This window comes from Palaemon carinicauda, chromosome 42 (genome assembly GCF_036898095.1).
Source record: "Palaemon carinicauda isolate YSFRI2023 chromosome 42, ASM3689809v2, whole genome shotgun sequence".
NCBI lineage: Eukaryota > Metazoa > Arthropoda > Malacostraca > Decapoda > Palaemonidae > Palaemon > Palaemon carinicauda.
The window spans coordinates 4,184,342-4,210,037 of NC_090766.1; the positions used below are offsets into that span (position 1 = coordinate 4,184,342).

Genomic DNA, 25,696 nt, shown 5'->3' on the forward strand with positions numbered 1-25,696 from the left:
TGAAGATGATAATTAGGTATTCAATTATCTTGGACTCAATATAATGAATGAACTCTTTGCATCTCTCTCACTATGAAGAACCCAGAATATGACTAGAGTAGTCAATAATGCCCATACTATTAATCACTGACGTCCAAAAGTTGGGTCATCTACCTTTATTTATTCAATATATACAGTTATACCATTAGCACTGCTAAGTTACTTTTTAGCAATAAATTATAATTCAGAAGTCTTGCTCTTGTATCTTCAAAGTATTTTCGTCTATAGTACCAATTATTTCTATGCAATAGACATTATCAAGTAGCTCCTATTATTTACAACAAAATAATTGAAATAATTATAAAAATGTACATTTATAAACCATCTGTCTCTATTAATAAATTTTATAATCAACATTTGTCTAATAAAATCTTAAATAAAGTTTTATAATTAACATTTGTATCTAATAAAATCTTAAATGACAAAACAGTATCTTATTTTATATAAAAAACCACTGGTTTTAAACATTCGATATCTGTTTAACCCTTCTCACTAAACATCCTATTAATATGAAGTTATATTTGAGACTTCCAAAGCAATTCTACCAATAATGCAACCTTTGATAGATTCCAGTAGAATAAAAGAACCTTTGATAGATTTCAAAGATAAAATATACATTTCTACTACAATTGATAATTTCAAACAGAGTACTACCATCTAAATGTGTAAATATTTTATAAGAACTTTTAAAATACTTCTTAAAAATGCTAAGTTGAAAAGAATCTCACAAGTATTCACAAAATTAAGAAACCCATTAACTCTTCTTTCTTTAAGCTTCCCTATAGGTAATTATTCACCCTATTGCCCTAAATAATTGGGCACGACTTAATTATTTTTGTCTTTGAATTTGTGCCTTAGATGAATTCCTAAATCCCTTTAAGCTTAACCTACGTATGAAGAACCAGCTTGTGTCTGAGCATTCACTTTACAAAATATTAAATCTTAACCCTTTCATTAGGCATAACTATAATCTTGAAATTTTATATTAAAATCACCTTTAAAACATCTACTTAAGAGAAATATTACCTGAATTTAAATCTACTTCAGTGATGGTTACCTTCTCTTAAGACTACAATAGCTCAAATTGAACTACAATTCCTTTCATAAATTTAATTTCTAAAATGCTCTTAATTACAACCATTATGAATTATATAAGATATATTCGACACAAAAGTGTGAGGCAGTTAAAAGCATTTTTTCATAAAGCATATGAAAAGCTTAAGACCAGTTGACAAGAGATTTTATCCTTTGAATAGCAAATTTGTCATTTTAGTGTTTGTAAGCAAATAGCATCTGCAAACAAGCATTTGTAATGTTATAATGACCAGAATGATAAAAATGTTATATTCTGAAAAAATATGATTAATATAACAAACATTACTAAAACTTATTTGACATGAAGTTTTGAGTTTAAGCTTACAGACACCTTGGGAAATTTTTTTCTTTCAAAATAATCTAACCTTACTTTGAAACCTTTTTTTACTGTAGATATAACCTTATACAGGGTGATTCAAAATGAATAACCCTATTTCATGATCAAATATTTCGTAAGTGAATGCATGAATCAGAATGAGGGAGTGGGTGTTTGAAAGATAAGATTTCCCAGTTTTTTTATAATTGTCACGAGATGCTATGACCTCACAGTTTGTGATTTTTTTCTCTGGGGGGTTTGTAAAAGGTAAAGTCTTTGTTCCACCATTACCAACTGACATGGAAAACTTAAAAACATCGAATAACAACAGCAATCAATTCAATTGATCCTGATGTGCTTCAACGTGTTTGGTAAGAATTCTCATATTGTATTGATGATGTTCGTGCTGCAAGGGGGACCCATTAGTCCATGAGCCAGACCAGATATTGGTACCACCTGGGGTGGCAAAATGTCACTGTGTTTTCTTGATAGGTATATATCTATGGATGAAAAAAAAAGTTTGAAGCCAAGCTTAGAGCAGTAGCTTAATGCTAATAATCACCTCATGAATATCTACGAATGGTCCCAATATGGGACCCTAAATTTTGGGGTAGGGGAAATACACATACATACATATACCAAGGCACTTCCTCCAATTTGGGGGGTAGCCGACATAAAAAAATGAAACAAAACAAAAAAGGGGACCTCTACTCTCTACATTCCTCAAAGCCTAACAAGGGACTCAACCGAGTTCAGCTGGTACTTCTAGGGTGCCACAGCCCACCCTCCCACATTATCCACCACAGATGAAGCTTCATAATGCTGAATCCCCTACTGCTGCTACCTCCGCGATCATCTAAGGCATTGGAGGATGCAGCAGGGCCTACCGAAACTGCGTCACAATACACGCTCTCTTGCCTCTCTCACATCTATCCTCCTATCACCCAGAGCTTCCTTCACTCCATCCATCCACCCAAAGCTTGGCCTTCCTCTTGTACTTCTCCCATCAACTCTTGCATTCATCACCATCTTTAGCAGACAGCCATTTTCCATTCTCTCAACATGGCCAAACCACCTCAACACATTCATATCCACTCTAGCTGCTAACTTATTTCTTACACCCGTTCTCACTCTCACCACTTCGTTCCTAACCCTATCTACTCGAGATACACCAGCCATACTCCTTAGACACTTCATCTCAAACAATTCAATTTCTGTCTCTCTGTCACTTTCATTCCCCACAACTCCGATCCATACATCACAGTTGGTACAATCACTTTCTCATATAGAACTCTTTAAATTCATGCCCAACCCTCTATTTTTTACTACTCCCTTAACTGCCCCCAACACTTTGCAACCTTCATTCACTCTCTGACGTACATTGCTTCCACTCTATCATTTGCTGCAACAACAGACCCCAAGTACTTAAACTGATCCACCTCCTCAAGTAACTCTCCATTCAACAAGACATTCAACCTTGCACCACCTTCCCTTCTCGTACATCTCATAACCTTACTCTTACCCACATTAACTCTCAACTTCCTTCTCTCACACACACTTCCAAATTCTGTCACTAATCGGCCAAGCTTCTCTTCTGTGTCTGCAAACAGTACGGTATCATCCGCAAACAACAACTGATTTACCTCCCATTCATGGTCATTCTCGTCTAACAGTTTTAATCCTCGTCCAAGCACTTGAGCATTCACCTCTCTCACCACTCCATCAACATACAAGTTAAGGGGAAACATAAATTGCAATATCTTTTGAAGCAATGGTCCAATTGCTATGTATGACCACTCAAAATATTGGGAATTTTCTGGGTCGAACCTGTGGCGCCGGGCGAAAAGTCCTTCTTGTATACCTTTTCTGATAAAAACCTTCCAATTATACCAGAGAAAGATAAAAGCATGGAATGCTGAGGTTACAACCCTCGCGCGAGCACCTTTTGGGTGTCGTGTATAAAGCAAAGGCGCGTGAAATCCACTATTCACAGGTTGTCTTCCATTTAGTTAATTCCTTCGCCAAAGGGATGGGCCGATACAGAGGCCCTAGACACATCCCCATCGCCGCACCACCCACGCCACGACGCGAGCGCCATCTGAACTACATCCTTCTTTTTGGAATTCAAAAGTGTTGAATGTTTTCGTTGTGCTCTCGGTCTTTTTTATCTATCGTGGATTTATTTTGTCATGTCCGAAGCTCCATCTTCACACATTCCAATGTTAAGTACCATAGTTTGTTTTGACAGTATTTTATTGTACCGGGCTTGTGTTTTATATCCAGTATAGTCTGTTTTATTATTCCCGTCTGGCCGTTCATGGCGGCCATTGTTTGTTCACTTGTTTGGGAATTCTTCTTTATCTGCCCGTTTAGTACTCTGTCACTTAGGTTCTTGGTTAAGTCACTGGCCTTATGCCTTTAGAACCGTTATTATTTTTATTTTTATTTTATGCTCATGGTACTTTTTGCTAGTAAGTCCAGCCTACGATCGAGATAGCGATTTAGCTTTGTTTTTGTTTAGTAACCGCCCGAGGCGTTCGTCACTCGACTCGGTTAAAGGAACAGTGCTATTTATTTTAAGTTTTAACGGATGCTATTCTTCGATCGTAGTATTATATGGATGTACATTTTTATTTTATACGTTTATAATAGTGTTTTGTGATTTTTAGTCCTGTTTTTGTGTCCAAGAGAGCGGGAGATTGGGGTCCCCGTTTTCTGTTCGCAGTCACGAGTTACCCCTTTCTCTCGTTTTCTTTCTTAGCTCCGGTGGGGGAGCGGATTTCCCGTTTTCCGTTTTGTGCGTTCAGCGGGTTCTCCCTCCCTCACCTCTCCCCCTCTGGGTGGATGATAACTTACGAGTTATTTATTTTTCGTGACTTTTCAATTGTTAGCGTTATTTTGGTCCGTGTTTCGTCCTCTCCCCGTTACGGCTCGGGAGTAGTTATGAACGTTATCCACTCCGCCTTGAGTTATACTCCGCCACGAGGGATTCTCAATAACTTTCGTTCTATTGTTATATTTATATTGTTTACTACATGGGACGGGCTTCATATTGTTTAGATAAGACCCTCCGGTGGCCCTTACTTCGGTCTCAGGCCACGGCCATATCCACAATAGCCTTTGTTATTACAACTGTGTTGTTATTCACAATAATTATTCAGGACCTTTCTTCTCCCTCCGGCCTCACCGGAGATCGTAAATACGCTTTACTATAATCTAAGCTTTAGTCTTTAGCTACGACTTAGCTTTTTATCTTTCACAATTGAATTATTAGCCACAATTGAATTATTCAGGGCATCTCATTATCCTCCGGCGTCACCGGAGGTCGCCCAAACACTTAACACTTAAAGTTGCCTTAGCTAATTAGCTAAGGCTCCTTTATTCAGGACATTTCATTACGATCCGGCCTCACCGGAGCTCCGGCTTCACCGGAGGTCGCCCATACACTTCACACTTATATTTGCCTTGCCTTTAGCTAAGGCTGGTGTTTGTATTTATTTTAAGGGCATGTCACTGCTTCCCCGACCCTTGGAGGTCGGCGGATTACTTTAAGCTTATTATCCTTATGTCATTAACAGACATTGGGTGCATTACAAATATACAGACAATTGAATTTTAAAGTACCAACAATGGTATGGGGCAGTATCAACTTAAAGTTAATAGTTAGTTGTTTGGTCAATGCAATATGGGTGCTTAGGTAATTCAGTGAGTGCCAGAACTCTAAAATAATAGGTTTTTATCCCTTATCAGAGTTTCAAGCATCACCAGACTCATGTCTCCTTTCTTTTACAGAAGGCCCGTTGTACTGCTGAAGGATGCTCTGCCTCGTTCAGCGACCCCGTTGGGCATGACCTCTGCCGGTCTCATGCTCACTGCTCCATTCCCTTTATCCAGGAACCGGGACAGGCCCAATACCCAGTGTGGTTCCCGGATTTGTGCTCGTTCTGTTACGAGTTGTCGTCAGTTCTGCTGAATGATGATGTAAGTGGGTTTTCCCTTTGTTCCTTATTTCTCGTTGGCAGACACTAATATAGACATGAATATGATATACACAGTATATTTAGGAGGGCAAACCCCCTCCTCCATCACTAATCACTGCAAATCTTACAGGCCGATGATGTCTCTCTTCGGTCAGCAAGGGCTACTCTTCGGCCGTGGGTGTCGGGCTTTGGCAGGAATGCCCCGTCTGGCGCTCCCTATCTCCTCGATGGGGATATGGCCTCGCGTCTCTTCCCAGGCTCGACTACTGCTGCAGTCTCTCCTGACCTTGCTGCCCCTTTAATTGAAGAAGTCAGGGCTACCATTTCCGTGGAGGACGAAACCCTCGTACCGATGGACATGGCTGGTCTGGATATAGACGTAGAACCCAGGGACGAGCAGGTAAGTGGTGCCGAGTTGGTGGAAACCCTTTTCTCTCCTACTCCCTCTTCTACCTCTTCCTTTCTAGGTTTTGATAACTCTAAGGCTTCTCCTCGGGATCCCTCTGCCTCCGTACGACCCAAGGTGAAGCCACTTCGAACTTATAAGACTTCAGCTTTGCCAGTATCAACGTCACCGGTCCCCGGACCCTCGACAGCTCCTGATATTCATATTGCTCCTCGTAAAACCACTACTCCTAAGAAGTCTAAGTCTACCAAATCCAAGAAAAAACCAACGGGTGACTTTCAGGTACCCTGGGCTGATCTCCTCCCCATCCAACTGATCAAAGGATTGGTCAGGGATCAAGTTCAACATCACTCTGGTGCAATAACAGAGATTAAGGATATGATGGCTACTCTGATCCGCGCCGGAACTCAGTTCCCTCCCCCTTCTGCCCCAGACGCATCGAAGCTGCCGCCCTTCGATAAAAACAATCCTTGGCGGTTTGCTTTGCATGCTCCATTCGTAGATGGCTCCCTAACTCTGGAGGGCATGGGCACCCGCCCTCTAGAGGACCTGGAGTTCTATCCCCCGGGCCTAGCATTCCCGTTCAATGGTTTTGTACGGTTAAAGGAACATGCATTGGTCCGTATGGACAAGGTACCGAAGGAAACGGTCATATTTCCAAAAGAGCAGGCCCAGGCTATCTGGGCCAGAACACTATCAGAGTGGGGGTGTATTAACTCCAAGCTCACCCCTCACAAGGGTTCCTACACTATTTTTACGACAGCGGCCTCCATCTCTTTGCCGCTCATAGACAAAGTCACAGAGCTGACTATACAGGCCATCAAAGAAGGCTCTTCCATGCCGGCTCTCAAGGAGACGGACCCCACCTCTTTGCTTATTCCGGGTTCCTCGGCAGCCTGGGATGCTGCGGCCTCTACCTTCACGGTGGGGAAACTAGACCCGGACTGTGCCTCTACTCTTTTCTCTGAGAAGCTTCCCAGATTAATAGAGAGTCTTCTCAAAACTGAGTTCGAGACCCGTACTAGACTTGCTAGGTCCCTCCAATCCATCACCTCCATGGAGTCCCTTGCATCTCTTTACCCAGAGGAAACGCTGTTCAGAGTCGCCACAAAGAACCAGCTGCTATCCTACCAAATAGATCTCCATGACTTCTGGTCAGCACGGGTTAGTTGCAGGAAGTTCGTTCTGTCGGAGGCCACCATCAGGCATGAGCCGAACAGACTGATAGCTTCCTCCTGCTGGGGTAAGACCCTCTTCCCTCAGACCGAGGTGGATAAGGTTCTTCAGGACGCAGCGAGGGCAAACCAGAATTTGCAGGTAAGGTGGGGTCTCTCAGCCAAAAAGAGGTTCGAACCCCAGAGACACACATTCTTCAAGAAGAAGCTGAGGTTTAGTCCTTACAAAGCGGCCCGGGGTACCTCGTCCCCACAGCCTTCCGCGGCCTCGACTTCTCGACAACAGGCGCCTCCTCAGCAGGTAGTCTACCTCGCTGCTCCCCCTGGTACACAGCCCAACCCCTCTTGGATGCCCTCACCTGCATACAACCCTGCCTACGAACCCTCCGGTTCCTTTCGTGGATACCAAAGAGGGAGTTCCAGAGGTAGAGGACAGTTCCGCCAACGCGGCGGGCCCAGAGCAAGGGGTTCCCGTGGAGGGAGGGGCCCTAAGTTCACTCCCTCCCAATGATGTGATGCCGGTAGGAGGGAGACTTTATCACTTCCGGGATCATTGGACCTTCAGTCCATGGGCTCACAGCATAATATCAAGGGGCTTGGGTTGGAAATGGTCACAGGGATCCCCTCCTCCACCGGTGACCTTCTTCCAGAGACCCACTCCCATCCTGGAAGAGTACACTGCGGAGTTACTCAAGAAGAGAGCAATCAAGCGGGTTCGATCCCTGAAGTTCCAAGGCCGCCTGTTTACAGTCCCGAAGAAAGACTCGTCGGCGTTGAGGGTAGTTCTGGACTTGTCGAAGCTCAACTCTTACATCCTTTGCGACAAGTTCCGTATGCTGACTATCTCTCAGGTACGGACCTTACTTCCCCGTGGGGCCGTCACCACCTCTATCGATCTTACCGACGCCTATTATCATGTCCCAGTAGCTCGAAACTTCTCTCCTTATCTAGGCTTCCGTCTCGGCAAGAGAGCCTTCGCATTCAAAGTCATGCCCTTCGGTCTCAGCATTGCCCCCAGGGTATTCACGAAACTGGGGGAGACGGTGCTCGAGCAACTCAGACACCAAGGGATACAAATCGTCGCCTATCTGGACGATTGGCTCATTTGGGCCCAGTCGCACCAGGAATGCAAAAGAGCTACGTCGAAGGTACTCCATTTTCTCGCCAAACTGGGCTTCCAAGTCAACCTCCGGAAGTCCCGCCTACAACCATCAAGCCTCTTCGAATGGTTAGGCATCCGTTGGGACCTCTCAAAGCACAAGTTCTCCCTTCCTCCCAAGAAGGTGAGGGAGATAGCTTCCAAGGTCAGGAACTTTCTCAAACACAAACAGGTGTCCAGAAGAGCTTTAGATCGAGTCCTCGGCCTACTCCAGTTTGCCTCACTGACCGATCTCCTATTAAAAGCCAAACTCAAAGACATCAATCGAGTTTGGAGAAAGAGGGCGACAATACCTTTAAGAGACAAGACCTCGAAGATCCCCTCTGTCTTGAAAATGAGACTACAACCATGGTCCGATCGGAGGAACCTCTCCAAGTCGGTTCCTCTACAGTTCCCCTCTCCACAAGTGACAATTCATACCGACGCGTCTCTGAGTGGTTGGGGGGGTTACTCCCAACATCAGATGTGTCAGGGCTCTTGGTCACCCGCCATGAGACAGTTCCATATCAATGTTCTCGAAGCCATGGCGGTGTTCTTGACCCTGAAGAGAATCTCCCCTCCGAGGTCGACCCACATCAGAGTAGTCTCAGACAGCACGGCCGTAGTCCACTGCCTCAACAGGGGGGGGTCCAAATCACCCAACCTGAATCAGATCCTAGTCACTATCTTCACCTTGGCAGCCGACAAAGACTGGTTCCTGTCAGCAACTCACCTAGCAGGAGTCCAGAATGTGATAGCAGACGCATTATCCAGGACGAGCCCACTGGAATCGGAGTGGTCCCTGGACATGCACTCCTTCCGGTGGATACTCAGGCTGGTTCCAGGTCTCCAGGTAGATCTATTCGCGACCCGACTCAATCACAAACTCCCGTGTTATGTGACACCGAACCTGGACCCTCAGGCTTATGCCATGGACGCATTAACCCTGGATTGGAACCATTGGCAGAAGATCTTCTTATTCCCTCCAGTGAATCTTCTACTGAAAGTCTTGCACAAACTCGGCTCCTTCAACGGGGTAGTAGCTTTAGTGGCACCTCACTGGCCAAAGAGCAGTTGGTTTCCTCTCCTCCTCGAGTTGAAACTCCGTCCCTTCCGGATCCCATTCCCCAAACTGACCCAGGTGGTCCAAACACGGACTGTGTCAGATTCCTCAAGGATAGCCAAAACCCTAACTTTGTGGATTTCATGAAGTTTGCGGCACGTAGGGACGCAAACATCGACCCAGATAATGTCCTCTTTATAGAATCAGACAAAAGGGACTCAACGATTTGCCAATATGATTCGGCGGTTAAGAAACTAGCGGATTTCTTAAGGACTTCAGACCATTCGGTTATGACTCCTAATTTAGCCATCTCCTTCTTTAGGTCCATTTTTGACAAAGGCCTAGCAGCTAGCACTATAACCACCATTAAGTCAGCTCTGAGGAAAGTCTTCCTGGTTGGGTTTAACATTAACCTGGCGGAGTCTTATTTCTCATCTATTCCAAAAGCATGTGCTAGGCTTCGACCTTCGGTCCGTCCTCAAAAGGTCTCTTGGTCTCTAAATGATGTCCTCAAACTGGCCTCCGACACGGACAACGAATCCTGCTCTTATATCACTCTTCTTAGGAAGACTTTATTTCTAACAGCTTTGGCCTCGGGTTCCAGAATCTCAGAACTAGCAGCTCTCTCACGAAACTCAGAGAACATGGATTTCCTCCCTTCAGGTGAGGTACTTCTTTCACCAGACAGGGCGTTCCTAGCTAAGAACGAGGACCCCCAAAATAGGTGGTCCCCTTGGAAGATTATTCCTCTTCTCCAAGATACTTCTCTATGTCCGGTCACCACTCTCAGGGCCTTTTTAGCCAGGACTGCTACCCAATCGTCTGGCCCCTTGTTTATCAGAGAACAAGGAGGTACCATTTCCATACGTGGCATTAGGCAACAGATCCTATACTTCATTAAACAAGCCAATCCGGGATCATTTCCCCATGCTCATGATATCCGATCGATAGCTACCTCCAACTATTTCCAGAATATGGACTTTGATAACCTTAAGAAGTACACGGGTTGGAAATCTCCTATGGTCTTCAAACGCCACTATCTAAAGAACTTACAGGCTCTTAAATATCCAACGGTTGCAGCTGGGAGCCTTATCTCTCCCCATTGATCTTTTGTTCTTCCTTTCATCCATCTCTTCTCTTCTCCCTCCTACCCGCCACTCGCACCACGACGCCGCTTCCTTGGTGGTTCGTTAGCCCTAAGTGTATTACATATTAGGTTAATATGATTGTAACTATTATTGTTTTCCCTTGTTATTAAGTTGGGATATTCTTAGCCATGTCAGTTTTGTTGCATGTTTTCCTCTGATACTCAGAGGTTTCCTTGTTATCATGTTTGTTTATCCTTACTCTCACTATGCCCTGTGGCTAGTTTATATTTTATGCCTACTTACCTGAATTATATATGATTTTCTTTACATGGTGTTGTTTCTCTCCCCTTATTAAATTAGTAGTTATTGTTGGGCTTGGAAGGCATTCTCTGGTACATTTTCGCCCGGCGCCACAGGTTCGACCCAGAAAAGGGATTTTGACGAAGGAAAAATCTATTTCTGGGGAGAGACCTGTGGCGCCCGGCGAAACCCTTCCCCTTATTTTACACGATCCCACCCTTTCCTTTCCAAGCCATCATGGTCAATACAGAAGGATGTTGTTCAGATGGCGCTCGCGTCGTGGCGTGGGTGGTGCGGCGATGGGGATGTGTCTAGGGCCTCTGTATCGGCCCATCCCTTTGGCGAAGGAATTAACTAAATGGAAGACAACCTGTGAATAGTGGATTTCACGCGCCTTTGCTTTATACACGACACCCAAAAGGTGCTCGCGCGAGGGTTGTAACCTCAGCATTCCATGCTTTTATCTTTCTCTGGTATAATTGGAAGGTTTTTATCAGAAAAGGTATACAAGAAGGACTTTTCGCCCGGCGCCACAGGTCTCTCCCCAGAAATAGATTTTTCCTTCGTCAAAATCCCTTTTATGTTCTACATAATTATATATCATATTTGCCCATATGCTGATGAAGTAGGTTACTAGAGGTCAAAAGGTTCAAAATCAGTAGATCTGTTCAAAAAATCACCTCAGATACGGAACCAATGAGAATTTCGCAACTGAAATGGGCTCAGATTGGAGATAAGTGTCTAAATCCATTTTATGCCTAGAAATGTTAAATTTATTTATATCTGAAGTATGATACTTAAAGGTATTTGACACATTTATTTTAAAAAGCCCATTTTTAGCCAGAGAAGAAACAAAATTAAATTACTCAATATACTGATCATTTAGTATGCATGTTTTGCTGAAATCAGTTATTAACCATTATAACATTGCAATATGCATATACTAGGTTACATTTTGTCCGGTTTAAAAGGGACGAAGTCATTTGACAGCCCTTTAACCCATTTAAAACTGGTACCCCTTTCAATTCTCTGAAATAACTTCTAAACAGATTACAATGTATTGAGATAGAGCGCTGTACATTTTACATTATGATAAGGTCATATCTAACAAAGATCAAGACAAGAGATCCTTTGGTTCAATTTGTAGAACTTCTTTCTGACCAGACAGTTAGGCAAGCACCAATTGACATAAGTGATCAGAGAATGATAGCGATTATGTCGCGAGACCTAGTTGCAGCTGAGGGCCACTACCACCGTTCTTGCTACCGTAGGTATACCAAACCAAGTTCTCATTCCTCTTCTGAAGGTAGTGCTGATCCTGTGGCATCGGACCCAAACGAGGAGTATGCCAAGGCTGAAGAACTTTGTTTTAGTGGACTATTTAAATACATTAGGGATGTTATATTTGAGAAGCCTCAAGTGATAAGGAGGACTGAATTATGTAAATACCAGCTTGATCTGTTTGTAAAATGTGGTGTAGGCCTAGTGGATGTTAGTGTCTCAACTGAAAAGCACATACGTAGAAAGACTGAGGGGGAGCTTGGGGAGAGTATTCATGTAATACCAGATAAGATGGGCAAATTGCTGGTGTATCCAGATAACCTTTCCCAGCTTGTCATAAAAACTTAAAGAGGAACTCCTAGCTACTAAGCAAAACACTTCAAATGTACATGTCATGATGAATGAGAAATTATGTCAAACAGCATGATGTCAAAATGCCATGGCCCCCAGTACCAGAGGAGATGAAAGATGGAGCAGCCTTCATACCATGCTCTGTGAAAACCACCTTGAGAATGCTGTTGACAGGTGGATCGGACCCCTCAGCTCCTGTATCGGATCGATTACAAAGGCTCATTGAATCAGTTGGGCAAGACCTCGTGTATGGTATAACGTGTGCTAAAGTAATACCTCCTAAACACATCCTCCTGCCATATGCTGTCAGATCCCTAACTGGTTGCGTTGAGGTCATTCGCCTCTTGAACCAAAGTGGTCATGGTGTTTCTTACTCAAAACTTGAAGAGATTGACACAGCTCTGTGTATTCATAAGATGTTGTTGAACGAAGGATGTGTTGCCATACAAAGAGCTATCCAGCCTAACGTTCAGGTGACATAGGCATATGACAACATTGATAGGAGGGAGGAGACACTGAGCGGAGGAGGGACATCACACCGAGTAAACGGCATCATTGCACAGCCCAGGATGTTTGGACCACAAGCCCTCATGCTGCATCAAATAAATGAAGAGAAGCAAAAACATCGGACCATAGAGATTGAGGAAAGGCTTCCTTCCATCTTCATTGCTGGAAAGCGTGTTGGACCTCCTCTTCGTGGTTATGTGGAAATAGATGACCAGACAATGAATCATGAAGTGAAAAAGAAAACTCTGCTTTGGTTGCTCACTCGTGCACATTGTGCTTCAAACCAAACTGTGGGGAGCTGGACAAGCTTCAACATTCAAGTCCGTGATGAAGTAGAGATCACTCCAGATGAAGTTGGTTGTCTACCCACATTAAATGTCCCTGCCACTGAGCTGTCTACTGTCCATGAGTTGTGCCAGTCTTAACTATTCAGATCACTAGGTCTTAGTAACATTATCGTTGTGTTTGACCAAGCACTATATGACAAAGCAACTGAAATAACTCGGAAGCAGAGAGATACATTTTCAGAAGTCGTTCCTCGGATGGGCAAATTTTACACCGTGTACACTCTTAAGCATCATTGGTAAACGATTCCAAGATGCTGGGTTGAGAGATCTTTGCATTGGCATTGAATCGGGTATGATTGCTGAGGGGTCAGCAGAAAAGGTACTTTTGCAAAAACAGTACAATCGTTCAGTTAGGTTCCACAAACTATTGTATGAAACTCTGCATCGTCTTGTCTAGAAGGGGTTCTTAGAAATACATGAAGAAGATGAAATTGCCATTCGAAACTTGGTCAACACATTTTCCCAAGATATATGCCAGGAGACCTTCATAGAGACACTGAGCACCCAAGCATTTGTGTCACTGGCTGAACGTTTTGAGGCATACTAAGAGTCTGCGCCAGGATCGAGGGGATCTAGCATCATTTTGGATGTCGTACTTGGACATGGTAGACATCTTTTTGAACAGGCTGCGAGCTTCTAGAGAAGGAAATTGGTGTCTCCATCTGTCTGCTATCAAAGACATGATACCATGGTCTTTTGCATATAATAAACACAACTATGCCCGGTATCTTAGCACATATTACGCAGAGATGACAAACCTGTCAACAGAGCACCCAGATGCCCGGAGCACCTCCGGAACGGCAGGTTTCCCATTCAAATTGGACCTGCCAATCCATTTGGAAGGATTCCTGTGGATCAGGCCATTGAGGAGACAGTGAATAAAGACACCCAGACACCTGGAGGGACAAAAGGTTTCAGGCTCAGGCCAAAGGACGTACTGGTACGTTTCACAAAACTCATCCCTTTACCCCCATGGACGTACCGGTACGTCCTTGCAAAAAAATGCTATACAAATTTTTTTTTTCATATTTCTAATAATTTTTTGAGAAAATTCAGGCATTTTCCAAGAGAAAGAGACCAACTTGACCTCTCTATGACAAAAATTAAGGCTGTTAGAGCAATTTAAAAAATATATACTGCAAAATGTGCTGGGGAAAAAATAACCCCTTGGGTGTTAAGGGTTGGAAATTTCCAAAGAGCCCAGGGGTAAAAGGGTTATCTGATTGCTGAGAACAGAAGTTAATTTCTTGGTTAATGAAAAGTGCACTGAGGAGTAGCCAACCATTTTGCCACCCTGATCTCACTGCAACACGAATAAAGAACGATGAAAGGGCAGTAACAATGTTGGTCAGCATGTTGGATGAAAACTGGACAAATCCATTCAGTGTCTCCTCTGAGCTAATCAGCCTCTCCACAGGAATGATCGCTCCTGAACACATTGCAAAAGATCATTTAGGGGCCAAGGTTAAGGGAACTTTAGCATTTAAAGAATTTTACAAAGAAAGGATTGATATCAGTGCCACCATGAGTTTTTTTAACCCACTAAAGAAACTGAAACTGAAAACAGTCAGTGATATTAAAATGAAGAGTTCTGTGAAAACACAGGGACGGAGTGTCATCATAGCTGCTGACGGAAACCTGTTTCCAAAAATGACACTCATTGGACAGACCAGAAAGCTGGACATGAGGAATGTGCTGTCTTATCGTCTTAGTCCTATACCTTGGGCATTAGCAAACCCTGAAGGCACCCTACGAAAGACCAATAAGGCACAGCTCTCCAAATGTCTGAGAAAGGATCTTTCACCAGCCGATACCATACCGTCTAATTCAGCTTGCGTCATTGATGGAATGGCCATTGTACAGAAAATATGGCCAACAGCACAAATGTTACTTTTGGAGAAGCTTCTAAGTCTATCTTCTCTGCGATCCTGAGGGAGGGGAGAGTTAACTGTCGAATTGATGGTGTCTTCGGCGTATACAAAGAAAACTCCATTAAGAATGCTGAGTGGGTGAAAAGAGGGTCTGAGGGTGCTATGACTTTTGGTAAGATTTTATCTGGCCACAGTTTGAAGCAGTGGAAGAGTTTTCTGCATGAAGGAAACTAGACCCAACTGATTGAGTTTCTTGTTGATGAATGGAGCAATGATCAAAGTCTACGTGAAAGGCTGGACAAGAAAGAGCTTTTCCTAACACATGGAGACCAATGCATACGAGTTACAAAAGACTCAGTCTCTGACATTCAAGATCTAGAGTAGTCAGGAGGAGGCAGACACCCGGCTACTACATGCAGAGCACTGTGGCAGGTCTGGTCTGGCAGCTGTTGTCATCGTATCACCAGACACTCCTGTCTTTATTTTGGCTATGGCTTTTACACAAAATTTAGCATGCTGTGTATATTTCAAAGTGGGCTTAAAGATGCGTACTGAATATATAGACGTTAAGAAGGCTTCAGATCTTCTCGGTCTCGAAAAATGTGCCTGCCTTCTTGGTCTCCACCCATTCACAGGTTGCGACACTGTGAGCAGCTTTGCCGGCAAGGGCAAAGTCTCAGCTCTCCGTCTTCTAGATGATAAAGACTACATGACAACCTTGCAGTCATTAGGCCAATCATGGGACCTATCGAACCAAGCAATCAAACAACTAGAGGCACTGACATGTTCCCTTTTTAGTGCCAGGACAACAATTAACAGCATAAACGAGTTGCGGTTCTCCATTTTTTGTTCTAAGAAAGGCGAGGCTGAGTCTTGGCAACTGCCACCATGTGCATCTTCCTTGCTAAATCACTGCAAGAGAGCCAACTATAAGTGTGCCATCTGGAAAAGAAGTTTGGAAAGGAATCCAGATATTCCTTCTCCAGTTGGCCATGGGTGGAAGGTAGAGTTGATCGCCTGATCGCCTGCAACTGTCAAAAGCAGTGCTTGGAGGAGAGTTGTTCTTGCCTACAGAACAGAATTAGGTGCACATACCTTTGCAAGTTACATACATATAGCAACATGGAGGAAGAGGAGGAGGAGGAGCAGGGGACTATTGAATTTGAAGGCTCACCTGATGATGACGACACTGATGAAGAGTGAGATCAAAAGCTGACTGATTCAAAGAGGTCGAAAAATATCCCAGGGAGCATGACTTTAGGGTAGGAGATAAGTAGGCCTACAAATGCAGAAAAATTGTTTGCAAGTATCAACATTTTTGTATTTGTTGAAAGATGGTTTACCATATTTTTAGGTTTTGTTCTGTCAGATAGAAGTAACATGCATTTCCAAAGTTAAGTGGTGTATGTGCTTGACCCCAGGGCATTGACCCTTAAAAGTCAAAACAGTCCTAGATGAAATAAACTCACTCTGATACGATTTTTGCCCTTGGTGGGGAAAATCTGTTTGTAAAATTGCATGAACAAGCAACAAATTGTCATCTTTATGTTTGCAGGTGTTTCACTGAAAAATGGCCTTTTTCAAATATGTGTCAAATACCGTTAAGTACCATACCTCAGATACAAATAAATATAACACTTTTAGGCATAAAATGGAGTTGGACACTTATTATCTTCAATCTAAGCTCATTTCAGTAGAAAAATTCCCATTGGTGCAGTAGCTGGGGAGATTTTTTCAACAGGGCAAAATTTTATGACCTTTTGACCTCTAGTGACCTACTTTCTTGGCATATTGGAAAAAATATATATATAATTTTGTAGAACATAAAATTCCCAACATTTTGAGTGGTAACTTGCAGATATTGGACCCTTACTTCAAAAGATATTGCAATTTACATTTCACTTACCCTAAAATTTTGGATCCCATATTGAGACCATTCGTAGATCTTTACGAGGGGATTACTAGCACTAAGCTACTCCTCCAAGTTTGGCTTCGAACTTTTTTTTCATCTATGGATATATACCTTTCAAGAAAAAACCTTGACATTTTGCCACCCAAGGTGGTACCAATCCATACAATTCTTTGGTCTGCCTCATGGACTACATATTGAGCACTTGTAACGTGATATAAAAATTCTCATAACGTACTGATGTTGTTCATGGTGCAATGGGGGGGAGAGAGAGAGAGAGAGAGAGAGAGAGAGAGAGAGAGAGATTTTGAGGACTTGTAACATGTGAAATAAAACTTGACTGTTAGTAGAATACTTGTATTATAAGTTTTATTTTTTGCTATTTTTCCTTCATAAAATATTAAATCATGAAATAGGGTCATTCTTTTTTAACCAGCCTGTATTAGCTTTTGATGTTTAGCAATATTGTACTATGAGAGAGAGAGAGAGAGAGAGAGAGAGAGAGAGAGAGAGAGAGAGAGAGAGAGAGAGAGAGAGAGAGAGAGAGAGGAGAATTATATTAGCCTTTGATGTTTAACAATACTATGAAAGAGAGAGAGAGAGAGAGAGAGAGAGAGAGAGAGAGAGAGAGAGAGAGAGAGAGAGAGAGAGAGAGAGAGAGAGAGAGAGAAATTAGATTAGCCTTTGATGTTTAGCAATACTGGGTAAGACCTTAAATACGACAAATTTGTAAGTAATCTACATTTTTCCTAACTATACAAATCCGAGTTCTTTACATAGAAAATAACAGCACAAGCTGAAACATGGCTATAAAACTTTAAACGAGGTCTCAACAACTGTACCAGTGGGTGTCAGTGAAGTAAACCTCCCACCAACCCAAGCTCACTCCCTACAACTCGACTTTAATTGCAGACGGGACTTCCCGGGGTAGATGATGGCAGGGAACATTTATGTAAAGAATTCAGGTTTGTATAGTTAGGAAAAATACAAATTACTTTCAAATTTGTCATTTGTTCCTACACAAATACTATACAAACCCTCATTCTTTGCATAGAAGACTCGCCCTCTGGTAGGTGAGAGGCCTTTTTCCAACAGACTGGAACTTTTTACCCAGGATCTATCCATCTAAACTTGGAAATACGCGAGATGAGCATCCCGACACCTCGTCAACTGGTGGCATGACACTGACAGCAGCTTGACGGCCCATGCAAGAGTAGAAAGTGAGTGTAAGAACACCATTATGTATAGGCAAAACATAAGCAATAGGTTTACAAGTATACACACTATGATTTACCAAGGCCACCATCATCCCCCCTCTCATAAGGAGAATGGGGATGTAACAAGAAATACCAAGATATAATACAGTAATTACAAGGTTCATGTGGATTACCGGCAGTTAACGAATTCCAGCTGACAGGTTAGCTGGATAATGTTCCCCAGGAGAGGGGAAGATGAAGAAAAGAAATGGGCAGTCATTCTTTTCATTCACCTGAGACTAAAATCATAACCTCTGTCCTGTGTGTGAACAAAGGTACAGTATCTATACCACTTGTTGAGCAGCTACCAAAGGGCCTAGAAAAATTCTACATATCTAGGGACCTTGTGTTACATTTGGCAAGTTGAAGACTTAAGGTGGTCTGGTGCCTCTATATGTCCACCTGTAGTACCTGCATCACAGAAAGGTTCTTTCTAAATGCGAGGGAGTGGCTTCCACCCAACAACATGACCTCTGGATCGTGCCCTTCCTTGTCAAAGAGGAGAAGGATTAATGGCCCAATCAATGACCAGCCTAATACATGAAGACATTGTATTCTTAGTGACCTTCCAAGTACTGACGAAAAGGTGTATCTTATGGGGGCAAGCTCCCCATGTATACTTTGAGATACCACCTCAGCACTCTCACAGGACACAAAAACAGCTGGTCAAGATCATCGGTTAATTTCCGAAGAATCTGAAAGGAAAAGCTAGGGTCAGAGACCTCCGGATTTGAGTCTTTTCCAACAAACTCGGGGATGAAGATGAGCGAAACTTGCCTCCATAGGAAAGACCATGTAACTCGCAGACCATTTTAGTAGAGCCCAGGGTGAGCAGAAAGACAGTCCTTAGAGTCAAGTCTCAGTAAGAGGCTTGATTTAACAGTTGTTAAGGGGCTCCTTTCAGGAAACGCAGAACTTTAGTAAAGTTCTAAAAAGGTGGTTTTACTTTTGATTGGGGGCAAGTTTGCTCAAAGCTCCATATGAGCATAGACAATTCCACCTAAGAAGAAATATCAACTGCTTTCAGTCTAAAGACCTGACTCAAAGCTGATAAATACCCTGTTACGGTGGACACTGATCAGTTTTTTCCTCAAAGGTAAAGTAAAAATTTGGCAATGAAAGGGATAGTAGCTCCATGAGGAGAACCCCCCTTACAAGACACCAACAACACAAGATTGCCCATTTAACCTGGTAAATTCAGGTTGATGCTCCTGAGGTATTCAGACATCTGTTTTTCCACTGGTTGCAAAAATCCTCTAGAGTGAGGAGACGTTGGATAATCGTAGGGATCCAACTGGTCTGTATGTGAGGTTGATGCAACAAGTCAGGATGGGGGAGCAACTTCTTCAGAACTTTCTTCAGCAACAGTAGAAGGCTTGAGTACCATTCTACCTGTGGCTATATTATTATTATTACTAGCCAAGCTAAAACCCTGGTTGGAAAAGCAAGATGTTATAAGCCCAATGGCTCCAACAGGGAAAAATAGCCCAGTGAGGAAAGGAAATAAGGAAATAAATAAATGATGAGAATAAATTAATATATTCTAAAAACAGTAACAGCGTCAAAAAAAGATATGTCATATATAAACAATAAAAAGACTCATGTCAGCCTGGTCTACATAAAAACATTTGCTCCAACTTTACACTTTTGAAGTTCTACTGATTCAACTACCCGATTAGGAAGATCATTCCACAACTTGATAACAGCTGGAATAAAACTTCTAGAATACTGTGTAGTATTGAGCCTCATGATGGAAAAGGCCTGGCTATTAGAATTAACTGCCTGCCTAGTATTACGAACAGGATAGAATTGTCCAGGGAGATCTGAATGTAAAGGATGGTCAGAGTTATGAAAAATCTTATGCAACATGCATAATGAACTAATTGAACAACGGTGCCAAAGATTAATATCTAGATCAGGAATAAGAAATTTAATAGACCTTAAGTTTCTGTCCAACAAATTAAGATGAGAATCAGCAGCTGAACACCAGACAGGAGAACAATACTTAAAACAAGGTAGAATGAAAGAATTAAAACACTCCTTCAGAATAGATTGATCACCAAAAATCTTGTAAGACTTTCTCAATAAGCCAATTTTTTGTGCAATTGAAGAAGACACTGACCTAATGTGTTTCTCAAAAGTAACTTTGCTGTCGAGAATCACACCTAAAATTTTAAGTGTCATGCAAATTTAAAGAAACATTATCAATACTGAGATCCGGATGTTGAGGATCCACCGTCCTTGACCTACTTACAATCATACTTTGAGTTTTGTTAGGATTCAACTTCATACCCCATAATTTGCACCATGCACTAATTTTAGCTAAATCTCTATTAAGGGATTCACCAACCCCAGATCTACATTCAGGGGATGCATATGCAACAAGCTTGTTTTCTAGGCCAAACCACATGTCATGTGTATATAGTATGAAAAGTAATGGGCCAAGAACACTACCCTGTGGAACACTGGATATCACATTCCTATACTCACTATGGTGCCCATCAACAACAACTCTTTGAGATCTATTACTTAAAAAAGCAATAATAATGCTAAGAAACGACCCACCCACTCCCAACTGTTTCAGTTTGAAAACAAGGGCCTCATGATTAACACGGTCAAAGGCAGCACTAAAATCAAGGCCAATCATATGAACTTCCTCACCACAATCAAGGGATTTCTGTACAGCATTGGAGATTGTGAGAAGGGCATCACATGCTCCAAGGCCTTTACGAAAACCAAATTGCAAACTAGGGAGTGAATGATTACCTTCAGCAAACCTATTAGGATGTTTTGCCAGAAGACGTTCAAAAACTGTAGATAATATGGGAGTTATGGAAATTGGGCGGTAACCAGTGGGACTTGAGCTACCACAAACTCATTTACATAAAGGAGTAACATTACCAATTCTCCAACAAGTGCTAAAAGCTCCTCTTCTTGCTAACTTGCGCAAAATAACATAACTTTGGAGCTACGAAATCTGCTGTCTTTATAAAAAAACAAAGGAAAAATACCATTTGGGTCTACACTTCCTTAAGCATCAAGGTCCATCAACAGAGCTTTAATCTCACGAGACAGAAATGCTAAACTAGTTAGTTTAGCCTCAGGAAAACAGGAATGAGGAAGTTAAAGTTTTTCATTACTCTGTTTACTGTCAAAAACATCAGCCAAAATGGTTGCCTTTTCCTTTTGACAGTGAGTGACTGAGCCATCTGGTTTAAGTAAAGGAGGAACTGTTGCATCTACACCAAAGAGTGCAGATTGATTGATTGATTAATTTAAAGTTTTCAGGCATCCTGACATCTAAAATCATTGACGCCGATAGCATTTAGTCTATATATATATATAAAAAGGTAAAAGAATATTCAATTAAAACCATAAAAGTTTAATGTCATTGTAAAAGTTAAATAGTTTTCAGAAGACCTGCTTCTGAAATAAATCTAAAAATGCCACTTGCACAGTAGGACACATCATGTCTAAGAATCTTGGCAAGGATGAACCTGCCACCCTCACCTCGAGCCTCAAATAAATATCTATTCCTTGAGTTATTATAATTGGGGCATTTGATCAGCAAATGCCTCACTCTTAGAGGTACTAAACAGGCGTCACAATATGGTTGGTGTTGGCCCTTCAGCAGAATCTCGTGTGACCAATACGGAGACGACAAAGAGATGTCTCCCATTTTCGGGGCATCATTTTATACCTCCAAGGAGATGTGACATTTGTTACCTTTCTCATTTTATTGCCATCTAGGCTATTCCAGTGCTGTCACCATTTATTGCAAAGCAATTTCTTGATGTTAGGTAGGAATTCATGACAGGGAACGGGATACCTTCTTGGTACCAACTCTGATGCTGCATTCTTTGCCAATGAATTTGCCTTCTCATTACCACACACACCTACATGTGCTGGAACCCAACAAAAACAAACCATTATACCTCTCCTTCCAATGATAAAAGCCATTCTAAAATCTTAAAAACTAGAGGGTTACTAGAAGTAAAAACTTCTAAAGCTTGAAGGACACTCCTTGCATCACTAAAAATGGTAAAATTACCCTCCTTCTCCAACGCTATTTTCTCAACAGCGGTTAGTATGCCATACAGTTCGGCAGTAAATATTGAAGCTGTTAGAGAAAGTGCACCACTACAATTATAACCATTAATATGTACTCCAAATCCAACACCAGCATCAGATTTGGAGCCATCAGTTTATATAAAAGTGGATCCCCTATGTTCTTCAACATGTTCCATAAAAAGAGACTTGGATTCTAAGTCAGTCATATTCTTCTTAACTCCAATAAAATGTTTACAAAAAGATATCTCTGGTAATTTCCATGGAGGCGTTGATACCTTAAATGGAAGCACCTTAATTCTTAATTATATCAAGACTGTTTAAAAATTGTTTCATCCTAAACTCATAAGGTTGAGGAGATTTTGGGAACAACTCAAAGTATGTTGAGTAACTTACATGGCTTGCAGTCTGAAAGGCTAAAGAATTAGGGAGTCTTTGCAATCTAAACCAATACTGAATGATAGCAGAAATTCGGTAAAGATCTAGAGGTAACTCTCCTATCCCAAGGAGACTTGGGATAGGTGAGGTTTTAAATGCTCCTGTGGACAATCTAATACCACTATGATGTATTAAATCTAATATCTTTAACTGGCTTGGGGTGGCTGAGGAGTATATTTCACATCCGTAACTGATTTTGGAAAAAATCAAGCCCTTGTATAATTTCAAAATAGTATTGCGGTCTGCCCCCAATGATGTACGGGACAATACCTTTAAAATATTCAGAGCCTCGAGACATTTAGCTTTTAACGCTTTTAAGTGAGAAACCCATGTAAGCCTACAATCAAATATCAAACCTAAAAATTTAGCTTCACTTGCACATGGTATCTGTTGACCTTCAATGTATATATCCGGGTCTGGATGTACTCCCTGGATACGACAAAAATGGACAATAGTAGTTTTACTTGTCGAGAACTTAAATCCATTCCTATCAGCCTACTGTATAATTTTGTCAATTGAGAGTTGTATTTTTCTCTCAACCATTGCCATTCTATCTCCAGCAAATGATATTGAGAGATCATCCACAAATAATGTTGAGAGAACATCCCAGGGAATGACTGAGGATATCCCATTAATTGCTAGTGCAAAAAGGGTTACACTCAGCACACTCCCCTGAGGAACTCCTCCTTCCTGACACTTACTCTCTGATAGAGCTTCCCCCACTCTCACTTGAAAAACTCTGTTTGAAAGAAATGCCTGAATAAATATTGGCAGCTCTCCTCTCAATCCCAATTCATGAATTGTTTTAAGTATACCATATCTTCAAGTGGTATCATATGCCTTTTCAAGGTCAAAAAAGACTGTCACATGGTGCTCTTTGGAAGCAAATGCTTCACAAATAGAGGACTCAAGTCGTATCAACACATCAGTCGAGTGCATTTTTCTGAATCCACATTAGGTCGGTGATAAAATACCCTTCTTTTCAAGGTACCACATCAGTCTTACATTGACCGTCTTCTCCATAATTTTACATAAACAAGATGTCAATGCAATAGCTCGGTAGTTTGTTTCTAAAAACTTGTCCTTACCGGGTTTTAAAAAGGCTAAAATAATGGCTAGTTCCCAAACACTTGGATAATTATGATCATGCCATATTCTATTAATAATGCTTAAAATAAATAACTTTGTATTAAAATGTACATGTTTAATCATTGCATATGGAATTCCATCGGGTCCAGGGGCTGTATCGTTACAAGTGGAAAGTGCCGAATCATATTCTCTTTCAGTGAAAGGAGAATTATACGACTCTTCCCTTCCTGTTGCAAAATTTAAAATTTTCTTTTCTTCCTTGCTCCTGTACTGGTGACCAGGAGCTGCTACACTCTTGCACGATACATTTGAAAAATGGTCAGCCAGGGCATTGCTAACTTCATTTCCTTCAGTCACATACTGACCATTCACTTTCAACTCTGGTGGTGGGTTTAGGGTGAATTTGCCTGCAATCTTTTTTATTTTCCTCCATACAGAAGATGGTGGTGTTCTACTATTAATGGAGGAAACAAAAGCCACCCAAGATTGGCGTCTAGCTTCTTTCATGGCACGACGGAACTGTGCTCTACACTTTTTGTTCGTTATCAAATTTTCATCCGTACAGCGTCTACGCAATCTAGTCAGAGATTTTCTGGTAGCTCTGTGCAAGGCTGTTAATTCTGAAGACCACCAAGGGACTGGTTGTCTTTTGAATAGTCCCGTGGTTTTGGGAAGCAAACTGATTCCTGCAGCATGGAGAGTTCCATTTAGTAGGTCTATGGCATCATCAATACTTTCAAACTGTTCTGCACTCCCTTCAATTTCACTTAGCTCACAAAATTTAACCCAGCCTGCCTTGTCAAGATCTTTGTAAAGGCGGACCCTTGTTGGTGTTTAAAATGATTGGTGCATGATCACTAGTATGCCAATCATCTAATGTCCTCCAATCAAAATCAAGAAGGCAGTTAGAGCTTGCAATTGAAAGGTCAATGCATGACAAGGTAACTGTCTGCACATGGAAGTGCATGGGCTCTCCTGTATTAAGGAGTCCCACATCCTCATTCTCCACAATTGATGAGATAATATTGCCCCTTGTGTTTGCCAAAACATCACCCCACAAAGGATGTCTACCATTCATATCTCCCAGTAAGAGAAATGGTTGAGGGAGTTGTTGAATGACCTCTGCTAAATCATCATATAAAATATTATCATTTGGAGGTAAGTAGAGAGAGCATATTGTATATTTTCTCCCTATATCAATTTGTACAACCACTGCCTGCAGGGTTGTACGTATAGATATAGGTATTTGGGGAACATCTCGACGAACGTACATGAGACTTCCGCCATGGCTTGAAGCTGAGTATAGTTGTTCCAGGTCAAATCTGATCTATTACCCTTCCAAAGATGATAGGCCTCCTGCTTCTTCAAATAAGCACCTCTACAATCATCATTGAACCACGGTTTGTCCTTCAATCGGTACCTTAGCACACGAGAAGGGATACGCCTATCAATTAAGTTGAATAGATTCTCATTCAAAGGGACAACAGGATCTACACTACTATATAATTGTGACCAATTCAAGCACAAAAGATCATGCAAAATCTCATTCCAGTCTGCGGAACTATCAGTCATCGATAGGTTGGTTGTGGATCTTACCCTGTCGAGTTTCCTCAAGAGACAGAATGGGGAGAATGTGTAAATGTTCAGTTTGTCCCACAGAGGTTGGAAGGCATCATGGTACCGTGAAGCAGTAAACCTAAGGTTCCTGGTTTATGGTTGCTGAACCCAACAAAGTTATTTCTTTGTTTGCTATCCAAAGATTAAGACCACACGGAACCAGCTATCTGCATCTTCTTGCTCAGAATGTTTGAAAAGATGATGTTCTTGCCTGATATGAACCAAGGTGACAGGGAGATTGCTATGACCTCTGTCCATCACAAAATTTCTACAGTTATTTGGCAAAGTTACCATGAAAGAGTACCTCCTGCTACACCACCTTGGTCATTTGTTGCTCATGAACACTACTGAGTGGCTTGAAA

The 25,696-nt window shown here is 41.9% G+C and overlaps 1 protein-coding gene across 1 annotated transcript in view; it reads right to left on the bottom strand.

The window, feature by feature from the left end:
• Positions 1–366: 366 nt before the first annotated feature.
• LOC137633292 (uncharacterized) overlaps positions 367–25,696 on the bottom strand; it is a 108,260-nt gene continuing 82,930 nt past the window's right edge. Inside the window, exon 3 of the transcript XR_011042168.1 lies at positions 367–1,950. The gene's annotated coding sequence lies outside the window, so the exon portion shown is untranslated. The remainder of the gene's footprint in view (positions 1,951–25,696) is intronic.